The following is an 8,447-nucleotide window of genomic DNA, read 5'->3' on the forward strand; positions in this document are numbered from 1 at the left end:
GCCATTTTTTAATTGGGCTGTTTGTTTTTTTGGTGTTGAGTTTTGTAAGTACTTCATAAACTTTGAATGTCCCAGTGTTAAATCAGGGCAGAGTACTGTGAACCTGAGGCTCTCCAAGGGCAGGGGACTAACACATCAGCACACAGACAGTGCACGGTGGAAGAGTTGCCAGATGGAGAGTCAGAGCCACATGAAGCAGACTTTCTACCATTTGTGTAGTCTCTTGGTCTAGCTGTACTTCCTTGTTACATAGATCAGTGACTGCAGGATGGGGCAACCTCTAGAGGAAAGAAGAGAAAAAAATGTATGCTTTGAAAGTAGGAGGAAAGTAATTGAAATCTGACCTTCAGATCATCTGATTCCAGGTAAAAATAGGTGGAGGCACACAATGGTATCATCATGAAAGACAAGAACCAAGTCAAACAACCATGTTTATTAATGCCCCTGCGATCACAAAGGAGACCAGTTAGAAACCTCTGGGAAAGCCCGAAATGAAAGGAAAAGATATACAGGATTTGGCAGAAGTAAGGCCTGCTTGAATGTGGTTGGTAGGGTAATAATATGCGTGTAATAATGTATTGTTTTAATTTGAACATTTCACCTAAAATGTCATATGCTGTGCTTGAGTGTGCTGTTATTATGCTACAGAATTAATGCTTATGATTTTGTAATAAAAGATTTTGTAATAAAAAAGGGGTGTTATTTATGCTGGACCTTATATATAAAAAACATATCAGCCCTGGCTGGTGTGGCTCAGTGGATTGAATACTGGCCTGCAAACCAAAGGGTCACAGGTTTGATTCCCAGTCAGAGCACATGCCTGGGTTGTAGGCCAGGTCCCCAGTAGGGGATGCACGAGAGGTAACCACACATTGATGTTTCTCTCCCTCTCTCCCTTCCTTTCCTCCTCTCTAATAATAAATAAGTAAAATCTTTTTAAAAAAATAAAAAACACCTATGGCAAAAAAAGCAAACATTGTCATTTATATATAACCATTTATTTCTATATAAGTTTCTGTACAAATATGTTGTAAGTAATAGAGGAATAACAAAAATGAGAGGTAAGAAATAAATTCCCACTACTACTCAGCTGGCTTAGAGAATAAGAAATCCATCTGACACTTTTCATAGCACCAATCCCTTAGAGTTCTTTTCTTACTCTTTGGACTAAATCTACTTGCCAGCACTGTTCTCTTGATACCCCACAAGGAAAAAAAATACTTCAGAAAAAAAATTTATTTAGTAACAGAGTCAATATAAACCAGTATTTACCCCTAATTAGGAGACACTAACCCAAGCTCCAGAAAGACAACTATCCCTTCCAATTTGAATAGTCTTATATTATAAACCAGAAGTTATCACACAGAGAGGACATTACCCTGTTGTGAGAAAGAGCAACAGTCCCTAACTTCTGGACACCTTGTGGGTTAGGGATGGGGGTGGGGGTGTGTTGGGAGAGGATACTAGGGAATAATGGCTAGCTTAAAATCTTTCAAGTTCCAGAGCAAGATCCTTTTGTTCTCAGTTGGTAATAAGAATCTTCCTCTAGGCCTCTATGAAGTCTCTAGAGAAACTTGGTTAATTTAGACTTTAATTACTGTATTAAAATTTGAGAACATCAGAGATTTCAATTAATCTCACTCCCTCTTACAGAGTTACACAGCTCTAACTTCACTAAGGATAACTCCATGCCAGAGAGCAGCAAAAATCAGTAGCACACTTTGATCTAACCTCAATCTGTAACTCATTGCCCCTCCCTAATCCACATGCCTGGGATTCCAAGGCTTTTGGTCTTTCTGGCTCAATTACCTTGCAGTGAGTCAATTTACCTCTCTGCAGACTGAATAACAGAAACGTGTTCAACAATGTGTTACAACTTTCCCACTGACCTTAAACTGCTAGTTCTCTTTTCCAAAAAGGAACTTTTCTTCTCATTTTGTTTTATATTCTAAGACCTTTTTCTCCTCGTGAATTGTTATGTACCTTCCACTCTAATGTGAATGACCTCACAGGATTTATTTGAGCAAATAAGCCCACCAGTCCACTCATGGCTTCGGGGAAGACTACAGTGGTTCACAAAAAGGAATGCAAAAATAAAATAGCGAGATTCCTTAAAAACATGGAGACAGTCTGGGAATTGGGCATTTATCCTTTTACTCTTCAGCACAATTTTTTAGAAGTGAGGTCAGAGAAGCTAGATCCAGGTGATTACGCTGGATGACCAGGCATATCTCTCAGCAATGAGCCTGAAAATATGATGATCTGGTCCCCCTGTCTCCTCCCAAGATGCTCTATACCCTATATAACTCACTCTCCTCTATGCACCCCCCAAAAATGCCAACAAGAGAGAAATATGAACTTTATTATTACCAAAATCCCACCCAATTCCGTTTCTCACCCAAAGGTGTGTTATATAAATTAAAGCTCTCATCCACTCATTATTAATAGTCATGAGTCCAAGGACCATTCCACTACAGTCAGTTAAATCTCAAACTGAAAACCCATTTCTCTGAGGATTTATGCTTTTGGCATGAGCCTTGGGGCAACCCAAGACTCAGTTAGGCTGCAGGCCCACAGCAAACCTACGTTCTGGACATCAGTTTAATTTTGCTATAGTGATTCCCAGCCATCCATCCCCTGTCAAATTTCCAGAATATCATACAAATAAAGCCAAAGCAGAAACACAGAAAACTGCCGAGTAGCAGCCATTTACTATATACATGTAACTCCTTTTGCAGTATGAGAATTAAAACATTCCAGACCTACATGCCCAATATGACATGCATGGTACTACAACTCCAATACAGAGAAACTTATTTATATCCTAATGTCTAAACACCTTAACTTTACAAAATCCAAATTCCCTAATTAAAAACTGCTTTCCACCAAATTAAGTGACTGTGGAAATAAATATTCACGCTAAAGAATACAACCAAGAGCAAGCCTTATTTGCACTCCCAATTCCCAGTGCACATTCTAGAATTACACTGCACAACTTCTCCCATTTTTTCCTTCAAAATTCCAGTTCTAAATATTTCAATTAAAAAAAACACCAGATTCTTCATTTCCTGGGAAAATCATTCTTAATTTTCAATTTTAACCCAAATTCTGCTCCCATGATTTTTCCTCAGGCTTGGATCCATCTAGGGAAAAAGAGCTACTTTTTATTCAAGCTCTACAAATCTGGCACTGCAGTTAAAATACCACCAGTTCTTTCAACAACACTGAAGAGTGGATAATGTTACTCATATTTACAGATGAGAAGGTAAATGGTATACAAAAGAGGAAGTTCAGAAGGAGAATTCTCTATACCTCACATTTAAACCCAGCAAAGATCCTCATTTTCCACCTTCCATCAGGAGAGGAAAAATTGCCACACCAGATCTTTTCCATATCATCTCACTAATCAAAGCTTTGAGCAAGAAATTCACATGGTCTTTTCTTTGCTATAATTTCTACCATAATAGCTATGTCAGTTATCAATTTATTGTCTCTCAGCTCCAAATTCAGCCTTTGTTGCCCGATATATGAAAATGGATCTGGGCCTTTTAAATATTTTCCCTTTTTCAGTTGATGTTATGCTAAACTTTGTCAGTAGATAGCTTTGGAGAGATATTGCAGAAGGAAAGAGTTATCTCCTCTGGTTCCAGTTTTCCTGGGCTTCCCCTTCCTCAGGTTCCCAGAGCAGAGGTTTGGAAAGCTGTGGCCGGTGGGCTAAATCCAACCTGTTGTCTGTTTTTGTGTGGCTTGTGGGCAGCTCTGAACTGGGCTAGCACTTTGAACTGCAGAGAACAAGACAGTATGTCCGCATTCAAAGTGTCCAATTTATGATCCAAAATTAATCAACATGCTAAATAGAAAACCTAAACAGCTCCCAAAAGAAAAGGCAAACAATAGATGCCAATCCCAGAATGACCTAAATGTCAGATTAACAAAGACTTTAAAGCAGCTATTATAAACATGCTCCAAAAAGTCAGGGCTGTTGAGATGAATGGAAAGACAGAAGTTTTCAAAAAAAAAAAAAAAAAAAAAGAAAAAGAAAACAGAAGTTATATTAAAAAAAATAAATTCTATAATGGAAAATTTTAATAACAGGAATTTTAAAATTCGTTGTAGAGCAGGGGTGTCAAACTCATCTTCACCGGGGGCCACATCAGCCTCACGGTTGCTTTCAAAGGGCCAAATGTAATTTCAACTCCTTAACAGTTAAGGAGTAGTTACATTTATACAGTCCTAAGATTATTTTGTGTAGAGAATCAGAATAAGTGGAGGTGGCAGAAGACAGTCACTGAAATTTAAGATAGAAAGTATCCAATATAAGCAAGAGAAGGGAAAAAATTAAAATAATTGAAAATAGTCTTTGAGACCTGTGGGACAATTTCAAAAGGACCAATATTCAAATTACAAAGTCCAGAGGAAGAGGAGAAAGAGATTGGAGTAGGGGAAAAGTACATATATTTGAAAAAATCATAGTAGAACACTTAGCAAAAGGCATAAATTTATAGATCCAAGAATCACAGCAAAACCCAAATGGGTAAACTTGAAGAGAACTGTTGTTACACACATCATAATCAAACTGCTAAAAACCAAAACATAAAGACAAAAATGTGAAAGTGGACAAAGAAATACAACACAGAGGGGAACAAAAGTCAAATGATTGCATTCAGACCAGAAGTCAGTGGGATATTTTTTAATGACTAATTATTGGTCCAGATGGCTTCTGAAATCTACTTATGGGTTGAAAATCAAACATAATGTTTGCATGTAACTGGATGAACAACTGCTGTACATTGAAAAAAAGGAGATACAGGATAATGTGCTAAATCTTATTATCTTCCTGCATGAGAAGAATTAGGGAGAAAAAGAAAAGATTTTACTATTCTCTAGGGCAGTGATTCTCAAAATGTAGTCCTTATAGCCCTGGGGAGCCAAGACTTTCAGGAAACTATAACAAGATCAAAACTTTTCATAATAATTCTAAGACATTATTTACCTGTGTTGTCATTTACTTTGACAGGGCAGAACCAACAAGTGGGTAAAACTGGTGTCCTCTCAGCATGAATTGGGACAGTGACACCAGTACACCAGGCTGTACTAGATAGAGGATGCCATATTCTTTACCACCATATACTCATAGAAAAGAAGGAAAAGGAAGCAATTTTCATTTCAAATATCTTCAGTGAAGCAACAAAAATGATTACTTTATTAAATCTGAATCCTTGAGGACCCTTCTTTTTAATATTCTGTGTGGCAAAATGGGAAGTATACATAAAGCACTTCTGCAATGTGCTAAAATTTAGTGGTTGTCTCAAGGAAAAGATTTTGTGTAATCATCGCAAGGTGAACAAGCCACTTTTTCATAAAACACCATTAAACTTGAAAGAACAACCAACACACAAATAAATGATGGTTATTCAAATTTGGGTACTTGGCAAACAGTCTCAAAAACAAAGTGACTATAATTTCATATAAAACAACAGACAGGATTTATTACCAAATAAATCAGTCTTTCAGCCCTGGCTGGCATAGCTCAGTGGATTGAGCGCGGGCTGGGAACCAAAGTGTCCCAGGTTCGATTCCCAGCCAGGGTACATGCCTGGGTTGCAGGCCATAACCCCCAGCAACCACACATTGATGTTTCTCTCTCTCTCTCTGTCTATCTCCCTCCCTTCCCTTCTAAAAATAAACAAATAAAATCTTTAAAAATAAAAAAAAATAAAAAATAAATAAATCAGTCTTTCAAGAAAAAAAAATATTTTTAGAAGACCTGTATCAGCTAAAACAAGTTTGATATCTTCCCAAAACTTTCTGTTAAGATCAGTGATGATATTAACAATTGTAATTTTGGATAGTGCACAGAGAAATGTGTCAGTTTGTGGAAGATCTGCCTAAATCAATAAATTAATATTTTCCAAATGGCCAATGCATTGCAATTTTACAATGTAAGTTTATAAAACTATGTATGGGTAAAAAATTCATTCAAACTACAAGAGAGACCATTAGTTTTTAATATAATGGAGTATGAAAAACTCATTGATATGGTCTCAGATTTCACATTGTGACTAACCTTTAAGAAACTACTACTTGTAGTTTAAGTGTAGTGTCAACAAAGAATATCCACAATTATCCAAAAAGGCTACTCAAATACTTCTTCCCCTTTCAACATTATCTGTGTGAGGCTCAATTTTCTACATATACTTTAAATATAGCAACATATTCAGCCTTTAGTAATTATCCATTCCTGAGGCTAAATATGAGAATTTACAAAAATACTATGAATGAAGAGTTATTTTCAACTCTTCGGCTTTATATCTGTCCTTACAGGGCACATGAGAGTCCATAGTGGGGAAAATCTCTATAAATGTGATTGATATGGAAAGGCTTTCAGCATAAGTTTTTCCCTTATTGTTCACATAAGAATTCACACTGGGGAGAAACCCTATGAATGCCATGATTATGGGAAAATCTTCAGGAAGCACTCATATTTGATATACACATGAGAACTCACATTGGAGAAAACCTGTAATTGTAATCAATAGGGAAAGTCCTTCAGAAGAAGCTTTTCCCTTACTGTACACAATAGAATAAAAATGAAACTCAGTGACTTTGGGAAAGCCTTCGGTGTTACATCACCCTTCAGGAAACATATTTCATACCATACCAGAGAAAAGCCCTATGAATGTAATCAGTATAGAAAATCCTTCCCCTGTAGTTCTTCATTTACTATGGATAAGAGAGTAGTCAGTGGGGAGAACCCCTATGAATGCAATCAGTATTAAAAGGCATTTATTGCTCTTTCATCCCGTAGGCAACAAAAAAGAATTCACACTTGTGGGGGAGCTTTGCCCACAAAGCCCCCATAACCCCCATCCACCTCGGATGAGACTAAGTCTACAAAGACAGGATCTGCTTGAGGAAGAAAAGTGGCCAATCTCTCAAAGAAGGACCAGGAACCTGTTCTTCAATGGGCGTTTATTGGGTTTAATTTGCATAGGAATACAGGGCATATACATAAAGCTCATCAATCATTGTCAGGCAGAAATGACTAAATAATAGATAACATTCAAAGAACTCTGAGGGCTTATTCTGAGTCAGGGTAAGATAGTTAAAAGGGCCATAAAACTTTGGGGAGCAAACTCACTTCATGCTGGGACCCTTATCATTTAAATTGAGGCTGTTAGCAAAGTAGGTTTCATAGGATTTTGTGCATTCTTTCTTAGGCCTGATCACCCCAGGGAACCCGCCCTTTCCAGAACAGGGCCACACCCACCTCTGGCATTGTTTCAGGCTTAAGGCATTGTTTCAGGCTTAAGTCAGTCAGGGGAAGTAAGGCAGCCAAGAGATTGGGAGACTTCTTGCAGACAGAATGAGGACTCAGGCTATGTCAAAGCTGAGGGGGGTAAGGGTCCATCATCCCCTTTTTCTATAGCCCGCCAAGTTCTTCCCTGAGGGCCCCTTTGAGACCATGCCTGTCGGAGGTTGTCCTTCCTTTGAGGAATCTTACACGTCATGGGCTAACCAGTCATCAGCCCGGGGCCAAGCAGGGTGAAGAGAAAGGGGGCAGAGGTGGTGCCCCTACAAGGAAGATAAGCTTTGTCTCCTAAGTGCCTTGTGGTCCCAAGGTCTTTCTCCTCAGCCTTAGCCACGAGGGGTTACAGTTTTTGAAACTAGGCAGGGCAGTTCCCAACACACACTGAACAGAAATCCTATGAATGTAATCAATGTATGGGCAATTTCTCTCTCTGTAGGTAACGGATGAGCAATCACACTAGAGAGAGATACTTTGAATTTCACCAAAGTGGATGAGTCTTCCATTTTGCACAAATCACACAACAGGAATACATAAGGAATGTGTATCCCTCCTTATTTACATTGGCAAAACTTTCTTTAATGTAATTAGAGGGGCCAGCTTCATGGGCATGCACTAATGCAATCACACAGGGCTCCATGCCTAAAGTTTAATACTGAGGTTGCCATCTTAAAATTCTTAATAATCTCATTGTTGAGTGTGTGTTTTGTAAGTGAGGAAGCCTGTGCTTGAAGGCTGGAAGGTCATGCCCAGTCCAGCCTCCTGTCACCTCACTGTTTCTGGAGGACAGGTTCCATATATCAATGTGTACAAGAGCTCTTGTATATATTATTTTATATATTAATGTTACAGGGTGCAGCCAAGAGGAGGGACCCCAAATGGTCATTTGAAATGGGGTCCAGAACTTAAGGTGTCCAGGAGATTTTAAGATGTCTCCACCCCCGCCGCCCCCCACCCCAGGGTGTGTGTTGGGGGAAGAGACAAATGGAGCAGGGCCATTGAGATCTGTTTTGCATCTCAACAGCCTTGCAGCTACCCTCTGGCGTGGTCATTTAACATATCTATAGCCTTTGGCTGGTCGCTTAGATATGTTAAATAGCTGTGATCATCTTTGAGCCAGGGGAATGGAAGTAACTTC

This window comes from Phyllostomus hastatus, unplaced genomic scaffold (assembly GCF_019186645.2).
Source record: "Phyllostomus hastatus isolate PE091 unplaced genomic scaffold, TTU_PhHast_1.1 phas_scaffold_93, whole genome shotgun sequence".
NCBI classification, from domain to species: Eukaryota; Metazoa; Chordata; class Mammalia; order Chiroptera; family Phyllostomidae; genus Phyllostomus; species Phyllostomus hastatus.